Below are 9457 nucleotides of genomic sequence, written 5' to 3' on the forward strand. Positions count from 1 at the left end.
GCTAGCACAGTGCCCGGCCCGTAGAAGGCTCTCAATAAACAGTTGTGGTACGAACGAGTGAGGCCCAGATGAGTGATGCACCTGGTGGAAAGTCACCAAGTGAGGCCTTAGCCAAGCTGGGACCAGGGACTTGGCTCCTAGCTGGAGAAGCTATGCTCCCATGCCTGACTGTCCATCTCTCTGCCTGCTGGCCAGTAATTAGTCACTATTTTAAAAAAGTTCGCTACACAGCAAGCAGTGTCCAGGGACTGGGTGTGGAGGGGGTTGCATCACAGTCTCTGCTGTTGCTCTTCTCCCCCCAACCCCTGCGCTCAGTAGCCTTGCCCTTGGCCTTGGGAAATGAGTGCTTGCTACACCTTCACCTTTGCAATGGTGGTCTCCAGGCCTGTCCCAAAACAGAGAAGTGGGAGACTTCAGTCCCTTGCCAAGAAGGCAGAGATCTGGTGGGAAGGAGAAGGCTGGAAAAGAAGGAAAGGGAAGACAGAGCCTCCATGGAAAGCCTAGGGTGACAGGAGAAGGGCTCATGGAAGGCAGGATATTGACAATTTGGGGAGACACCTTGGGAAAGCAACTCACCCTCTCTGGTCCTTCGGTGCCCCAGAGTGGATGTCACAATCTTCCTCTTTAGCATCTCTCTCATGGAAAGGGCAGAGACAACGAAAAGGCCATGAACTGTTCAGACAGAACCGGAAAGTCTCCTCTGAGCAATCCTGGAGGGCTTCCTGGAGTAGAGGAGCTTTATAGAAGCCACAGGCAGCCTGGTGGGGTAGCTGCAAAGCAGGAGGCAGCAGGCAAGGAGAAAGGGGGTAACCAGAGTGTAGGAGAGCATACAAGGGAGGCAAGAATCACTGTGTTGCCTTAATATGTCCAGTTGTGTCACTGTCCCCTGAGAACCCTTCAGAGGCCCCCCATGTCACTCAGAAAAACTGAAGACCTTGCTCCCTGCCTTTTTTTCTTATCCCCACTGCCCTGACTCTTACTACTCGTCCAGACACTCCTCTCCGGTCTTCAAACATGTCACCATGCTTCTCAGGCTGTTCCCTCCTCCTGGCTTTCTTCAGCCCCACGAATCATTCCCTCACCCCCCACAAGGCTTTACCCAAATGTCACCTTCTCCATGGAGCCTCCCCTGAGGATGTCCTATAAAATCACACCCCCTCCCCAGCCCCCACCACCACTCCCCATTCTCTTCACCTTGCTCCTTCTTCCCCATGGCTCTTAAAACATCCTCACCTACTCAATGATTTACTCCTTTTACTCCTTATCTCTCTGGAGAAGTCATGCTCCACAGGGCGAGAATAACCTTGTCTGCTGTTTGCCGCTGTCCCTTCAGCACCCAGGACAGTGCCCGGCACGTAGTAGGTGCCCCATGTAGACCCCTTGAATAACCAAGAGGAGTGGCGGGCAGCAGGTGCTTGTAGCCTGGGAATGGAGTGGGAAATCATTTCTTCAGGCTCTTTGATCAGCTGGTGGTAAGGGGGCCCAGAGGGCTTGGTCAGCTCATGAGTAGTCACCCAGCACGCCTGTCCCACTCGTTGTCACGTCTGTCCCAGCTCTCCCTCCTCTCTTTTCAGAGCCCTCCCTCAGTGTCGGTGCTCCTGGCATCTGGCATCCATCAGTCCCTTCCAGAAGTCCCTGTGAAACAAGGAGGGGTGGCTAAAACGATCCCAGATTGGGGGCAGGCGGGAATGTGTGGGTGAGCTGCTCCTGTCCCCGAACCCCCCGCCCCCAACAGCTCTGCCCAGAGCTGCCAGCCCACGGCCTTCACCACCCCCAACACCCATGGGCCTGGGGGAGACTGTTGCCAACCACACACAGCTCCTGGCTCTGGATTTGAGGGAGGAGGAGGGGAGCTGGCAGGAGGGAACCAGGGCAAGCAAATGGGACCTGACAGGGGCCGGGCACCTCGGGCAAAGAATGTAAATAAAAATCAGTAAATATTTGGGGGAAGTGGAACGGGAAGTGGGAGAGGGAGGAGTGGAGGGGACGTGTTGGATTTCCAACAACATCTGGAGGGCAGTCCCCTCCACCTCCTCCCCCCACATCCCACACCACCCCACGTGGGGGCTTGCAGCACAAGAGGGTGCTGGTTTGCGTGTGTGTGTGTGTGTGTGTCTGTGCTTGGCTGTCTCGATGCATGTGTGCTTGGGGGCATGTTTGATGGTCTGGAGTGTTTGCTTGGCCAAGCGCACACAAGGCCAGCCTCACCCAGTCCCAAACTGAGTGCCTCCCTCTAGGTCATTCATGTCCTTCCTTCCACAAGGCCCTTCTGTGAGCCAGGTTATGGACGTTCTGGGATGAAAGACAAGGTCCCTATTCTCTGAAAGCTTCTAATTGAAAGGATGATGACAACACATAGGGAGGGCCTTGACAGCCCTCAGTTCAGGGGTCTCTGAACCTAGACCAAGGGGGAGTGACATGAAGTGGAGATCAGAGAGGACCTCTAGGAGGAGGAGGAGGAGGATTATGAAAGTGCAGGGAGACATAGATGAAAAAATAATGGGTATGGTGGAGGGAAGTTCGTTTTCAGGGAGAGATAGGACTATAGAACATCTATGGGCAAGATGACAAAGGATGATAGAGCAGGGGGACAAATAGTATTGAAGTTTCATCCGGCCCCAGGAGAACATCTAAGCCAAGAGCCCAGCTGTGCAACCAAGTGTACAAGAGGGGACTCTGTAGGAAGGTCCAGCCTCTGTCTCACCATCCTTCTCTTCTGTGACTTCCTGATGAACCTTTTTCTGGACAAGAATTATATCTCTCCCTTTCTCTGTCACGTCCCCTTCCAGCCTGGCAACCAATTCCGGCTTTGCCCCTGACCCCTGTGCAGCCTGGGAACCGAGTTCAGAACCCTGGAGGCTGGAGGGTCCCATTAGCCCTACTCTCTCCACTTCACAGGGGAGGACACTGAGGCCCAGAGAAGGGAAGTGACCAGCCCGAGGGTCCATGGCAGTAAATGGTAGAGCCGGGGTTAAAATCTGGAGCCCCTGTCTCATGTGGGAGGAAGTGGGGATGGGTGGAGAGTTCCTCGTTGCTTTGTGATGCTTCAGGCTCAGCCTTCGGGATCTATCTGTGCCTGGGCTATTGGCAGGTTATGTGTGTGGAACAGGGTCCAGCCGACCTCTGCACAGTCATCCCTACTTTGCTTGCTTAGTCAGCAGCCTCCATGGATGCCCTTTGCTCTGGGGACGCAGGGTAGCTCTGGCATAATTGAGAGGGAACCCTGAACTGGGGATGAACATACCAGGATCCCAGCTGCGCCTAGATCAGAGACGGAGGAGAGGCCCCGGCCCGGGCCCTCACGGGAACCCAGCCCATAAGTGAGGGGACAGAGTTTATTTATTTATCAACTAGCTTTCAAGTACTTACAGGGGCTTGGCCCTGGGATGTTCGGGAAGCAGCAATGAACACAACTGTTTAAAGCAGTGGTTTAAAAAAATATATAAAAATAAAAATAAAGCAGTGGTTTTTAAACAATACTTTGTGTCCCCCCCCCCCCCCCGCTTAGATGCTGCCATAGGCAGGGTAAGAGGGAAGAGGGTTGGGAGTTCTCTGCCTCTCCCCCACCCTTCCCACCACCTCAACCAAAGTAGTTCCCACTTTCATCTGCTTTACTGATCAGAGTTCTAGGAAGGTTTCACTTAAAGGCACCCGATACTATTGGGGGGAAAAAAATGAAGACTACGTTTCTTCCAGGGAACAGAAGAAAAGCCCCTGATTCAGCCCACAAAGCGAGATCACTGCTAGAAAAAAGGGAAGCAGAGCATATCTGCCTCTACCTTCAGAGCTGTGGGCTTTGGCATCTTTTGAGAGGGAGGTGAGTTTCTAGGATGGACTTCACAGATGTTCCAAGCTTTTCTCTTGCCATCCAAATTGGGTCAGCCTCCCTCAGAGGTGCCTGCCTCCCCGCATGAGCCCCCCAACCCCCACGCAGAGCCCACAGCAGCCAAAAGTGCAGGGTGTCTAAAGAGGGTCCGAGGATTGAAGTGTCATCCTCCTACCTCCCACTTCCAGGCTGGGGAATAATCGGGCCCTTTGTCCAGCAGGAGGATGCCCAAAGGGTGAGGTCACCCCCAACATGGCTCTCTTTGTCCCACAGCCAAGAAGACACCAAGGCCGAGATCAGTCCCTGCCCCTACCCCCTGTCCCTAAGCCTGTGGCACCTCCCCACCAAAGAAGGGCTTGTACCCCTGGGAGAGTATAAGAAGGACCTCCAACCAGGAAAGAGGTTGATGCAGTGGGCATCGGTAAAGGTGAGGAAGGGTTGGGATGGGTACATCCCAGAGAAGGGGGCCAAGAAAAAGTCCCCAGTTTAGAGGGCGACCCTGCCTCACGAAGTTCTCCAGGATCTCCTGCAGCTTGGCCTACAAAGTTGGTTCCAAACCCAAAAGGCAAAACTAAGGAATCTGATTCTAGAACCCCCAGTAGCTTGCTTCAGCTTTTGACCAACAGGTCTTTGGGAAAAGGGGATGAGCTGAAAGTCCCCACAGGTATAGCCTTGGGGGGGATGCTGTCCCAGCACCCCCTCCACAGAGGAGGAGTCTGGGGTCCAGGAAAACCTGGGGGTGGAGTGTGTCCACAGTCTGGAAGAACAGCAGAGCTGTTGTCTCAACCAGAGAGTTTCTGAGGGGCTGAGAGGGGAGGCCTTCAGGAGGCTCTGTTGTCAGTACGGGGTAAAGGTGATAAGAGGGACAGGCCAGAAGAAGGGGTGGTCTAAAAGGAGGCTGAAGGAGATGTGGTCCTGGTGTCGCTGAGCGCTAGGCTAGGGATCAAGGGCACTGGGTTCTAGTCCCGCTCTGCCTCTAACTCACCCGGGAACCCTAGGCTTGTTTTCTTCTCTTGGAACCTCAGTTTCCATGCAATGAGATCCTTCTGGAGCCAAACTTTTAGTAGCCCTAACTATGAAGTTCTCGGAAGCAGGGCACAGAAACGGAGATCTGAGGCACAGGAAGAGGAGGCCTCTGTAGCCTCCTGATGAGACAAGGTGCATGGCGGGACACAGGAAGGGCCCCCCTGAGAGCTTCTGCTATTGGAGCAGCTGCCTGTGGGGAGGGAGGGGGCAAAGCTCGCCAGGAACCAACCATGATCGGGGTAGGGGGCTGGTCAGGAAGACAGTAGTGCCATTGGTGGAGAGGGCAGTGTCTAGAGGCCACCAACGTTGGGAGTGTGGAGGGGTGGGTCCACCCACCCTCGGAGCTCACTGAGCGGCCAGAGAGGGCCAAGAGCATGCTGGGAGTGGGGGCCAATGACAGGGCACAGAATGGTCTGACCAGGTCAGCCTCTAAATAGGGATTCTCAGACTCCGGGAGCTTCTCAGACTTTGGGAGCACCCTGTCTCCCCGCCTGGCCTCCCCATTCATGCTGAACCAGGCCCCACCCCATCTTGGTGGAATGTTGTGTGAGCTGAGAATAGTCATCGCTGGGGTCAAGGAAGGGAGGGTCGCCAGGGACTAATTGCCCTAAATAAATGAGCAATTAAGGCTGTTACAGGAAGTATCCAGACCCCCCCACCCTCCCACCACCCCAAAGACCGCCATGGCAACCACGGCTGGTTCCACCCCAGGAAAGGCTGAGCCACTTGGATGGCCCACGTGGTTGTCATTCAAGCAGCGGAGGGTGGAGAAGGCGTGGCTTCGCTCAAGGAAAGCGGAAAGGGTCCAGAAGAGTGCAGTGAAGGGGATGCCGAAGGATGGCAGAGGTGACCTCTGGTTGAGGATTCTGGGTAATTCCTCCCAGTTAGTGAGGAGGAGAGGAAGAGCCGGGAGCACACTCCAGGACTGCAGCGTGTAGGACAGCTACCCCTGTGGTAGGGGCTGGGGGCAGCCACCAGGAGAAGTAAACCTTGCCAGGTCCCCATCTCCTTTCAGCGCCCCGGCCCCTCCCCCTACACTTCCTGTAATGGCGTCTCCAATGGGGAGGCCATTAGTCCTGCTCAGGGCAGCGCCTAAGTAGTGTGGCTGATAAATATAACATGAGCCCATCGATTAGAACCCTCTAGTCCTGCAGCAGCTCAGCATCCTAATGGCTCCCCCTCCCCTCCACACACTCACTACCCACCCCCACTCCCCAGCGGGGTGGCTTTTCTTGCTTACTTGGGGCTAGGAGGCAGTCCTTGCTAGAGGAGCAGAGTGAGGGGACAGCGGAAACACCCAGGGCCCAGCCGGACATTCTTTGGAGACAGGCTGAGCCAGTCTGGGCAAGTCAGGCCTTAAGGCGGTCTGGAAGCCTGTCTGTCAGTTGAGGGGGGCAGGGGAGGAGCAGCCCTGGCCAGGCCCTCAGGAGCTGGAGTGCACAAGACTGGGCTCCCCTCCCTTGCCCCCCAGGGAGTCAGCACAGATCCTACCTTTGGGGCTTTCCTGGTGGCTTTTAAAAGAAGTCCGCAGTGAACCAGCTTAGACCCTGTCACCACACTCTCTTCTTCCCCGGCATCTCTCAGCCACCCACTGTCCCCAGCACACCTGCCCCAGCCCAGCAGAGCTGTCACCTCCCTGTCTCCCCCAGCCCTGATGTTCCTGCCTTTGTTTCACCCATCCTGAGGATAGCCACACTCCCTGGTTAGACTGGGACCCCTGAGCTCAGAGACTGCATCTCACCCCACCTCCACCCCCACCCCCCACCCCCTGCCAAGCCTGGGGCCCCCTGAGCAGTAGGGACTATCTATCTTCTCTGCGGCAGGGGAGGCTTGAATTCATGAGCTCACTCCCCAAATGCTCAAATCCAGACTGAGATTTGAGGAGCAGGGGGTGGAGGGGTGGGGGGTGGGCATCCATAAGGGAATTAGACCAACGGTGCCCTTTGGACTGTGTTAAGCCTCCCTACCAGGTGCTGAGACAGCAAAGCCCAGGTTCTGCGCACCTCCCCCCAGCCTGAGACCCCCTCAAGGTTCTGGGCAGCTGCTCCAAGACATCTGGAAAGGGCTTGGCAAGAGGTGTGGGAACAGCTCCTTCCTGGGCACCGGTAGGGGCTTCGGTGGGCAAATAGGTGGCAGCCCGGGCCTGGGAGGGGGCTGTGGTTTTGCAGAACCATGTCTCTGGGCGGAGGCTGCCCACAGACTCCTCTAACAGGAAGGCTGAGCCAGGCCAGCTGCAGCCAGGAAGTTAATCCTTAATGTGCCTCTAGCCTCACCGCTGTGCAGATTCACCACTTAAACACTCCGGGCCAGTGGCGATGAGCCACAGAGCCCACACTTCTCAGGGCGGGGTTTGGTACCTAGCTGAGTACTGGGGATGCTGGACCTGGGACAGGGGTGCCTGGCTGCCTGAGTGGCTTTGTCTAGCAGAGTGGCTGTGCATGAGGCTCGGGCTGGCCCCGCCCTCCATGAGGGACTCCCCCACCAGCTGGGTCTCCCACCCCCACCTCCGTGCCCATCCAAAGCCTCCGGTAGGAACTTCAACAAAGAAATGCGTTTTTATGGCTTGGGAAGTTGAGCACGACTGTGCTTTCTGACACATCTGGTTGCAGCTGTGTGGTGGTTAGACTACAAGAAGAACTTCCTCCCGAGCATTGAGTGGAAAACCACAGGGAGCATCCTTTAGGGAAGTGAAAGATTCCTTGCTGAAGAAGTTTCTGGAAGGGAAGTTTACCTTAGGAGAAGTGAAGGAAGCATGCTAAGGGGATGGGCAAGCAGGTGGTGCTTCTAAGTTATCTTAGCTCAGGCTGTTGTCACAAAATACCACAGATGTGGTGGCTTAAAGCAACAGTGGTCTCACAGTTCTGGAGGCTAGAAGTCCAAGAGCAAGGTTCGGCCATTTCAGTTTCTGGTGAGAGCTCTCTTCCTGGCTTGCAGATGGCCTTTCCTTCCCTGTGTGCGTGCAAGGGGGGCATATAGGGGACAAGATATCTGGTGGCTCTTTTTACAAGGGCACTAATCCTATGGGATCGGGATGCCACCCTTATGACTCATTTAACCTTGATTCCCTCCTTATAGGCTAAGTATAGATATCTCCAGGTACAGTCACATTAGTCACATTAGGGATTAGGGCTTCAACAAATGAATGGGGGGGCCACCCCTCAGGCTATAGCACAAGGTGGGGACTGTTTCTCTTTTTTCCCCACATTGCACCCTCATTTTTGAAGATGCAAGAGCTCGGATTTCCACTTTCGCCTCGACAAGCCAACCATCTCCCTCCCATCTGCTCTGTCTTCCATGCTCTGTCTCCTCACCCTTACTCCTTCCTTTCCCAGCCTCCTCTTCTCCAGCTCTCTGCAGTCCGGGCCTGCGGCAGGGCCACAGAGAGGCCTGCTCCCTCAATAGCCTGAATTCAGCCCCCAGCCCAGGCTATATTTAGCTCTGTGCCTCAAACACTGGACAAAGCCACTTTCCAAGGGGCTGGTGGGGATGGAGTTGAGAGGGGGCTGCCCTTCCTGCCCCTTCCCCTTCCTGAAATGGATACCCCTCAGTTGCCCTTCTGGGGTTACTAGGAATGCTGTTCATGGGGCCATGGGCTAGGACTTTGTGTGGTTTGCATGCTATTTCTAGATTATCTGCTGGGAAAGGACTCTGAATTCCCTACCCCAGCCTGAATGGGCACATTCTGGAGCAGTTTTTCCTTCAGGTTCTTACTGTGCATCATGATCAGTTAGGGGGTTTTAAAACCATAGATGCTCAGGCTCTATCCCTGAAAATCCTGATTTAATTGGTCTGAAGTGAGGTCCTGGTATACTTTTTTTTTTTTTTTTTTTTTTAATAATCTCCCCAGGTGACTATAATGTGGATGGTGGACCACTGTTCTAGATCCTTGCCACTCAAAGTGTGGTCCCCGGGTCAGCGGCATCAGCATTTAGGTGATCAGCATCACAGGGAAGGGGGAATTTCATTAGAAATGAAAATTCTCGGGCCCCATTCCAGCCTGCTGAATCAGAATCTGCATTTTAGCAAGAAGCCCTGGGAATTCCAACGCAGGATGAAGTTGGAGAATCACTATTCTAGAATCTTCCACAGTAGCCAGCAGGACTCCAGGCCTGTATTTCCCAGTTGTTTGAGTAGCAAAAGATTCTATCAGGCTACAGAAGCAAGAGGTGCTCACCATCCCTGTCTCTGCTTTATTCTCAGGAGAGGATTCTGGGCTCTTGAGAAACATTCCCTGTGGAGGGATGACCTCTCTCCTTCACTCCCCTACATGTCCTCACCCTCATATATGCACACACTCACATCCCAGGTCACAGTCCCTACCCCCAAGGTAATCAGGATCTCCACTACCCACAGGCCATGCACAGAGGGGTTCAGGAATGTGCATCGAGTCTTATGGCTAAATTCTCTTCCTATCAGGAGCAACTTTTGGTGCTCAGCTCTCATTTCCACCAAAGAGCTATCTACTCGCTCCTTCAGCATGAACAACAGTCTCCCCTATTTGTCCTGTAAGAAGTCCCCAGGGTCCCCAATCATCAAAAATTCTTTCTCCTGTCAAACCTAAATTCTTAGGATCTGCTTCACGGAGAATGTCTTATATATAATTCA

The 9457-nt window shown here is 54.4% G+C and overlaps 1 long non-coding RNA gene across 1 annotated transcript; it reads right to left on the minus strand.

Annotated features, from left to right (window-relative positions):
* Window positions 1-270: 270 nt before the first annotated feature.
* LOC309852133 lies at window positions 271-4956 on the minus strand. Its single transcript, XR_014305086.1, has 3 exons — window positions 4812-4956; window positions 1234-1635; window positions 271-770 (listed from the first exon to the last, which is right to left on the minus strand). It is a non-coding gene; the product is annotated as an uncharacterized lncRNA (long non-coding RNA).
* Between the last annotated feature and the right edge of the window lie 4501 nt (window positions 4957-9457).

This window comes from Mustela nivalis (genome assembly GCF_964662115.1).
Source record: "Mustela nivalis genome assembly, chromosome: 17".
NCBI classification, from domain to species: Eukaryota; Metazoa; Chordata; class Mammalia; order Carnivora; family Mustelidae; genus Mustela; species Mustela nivalis.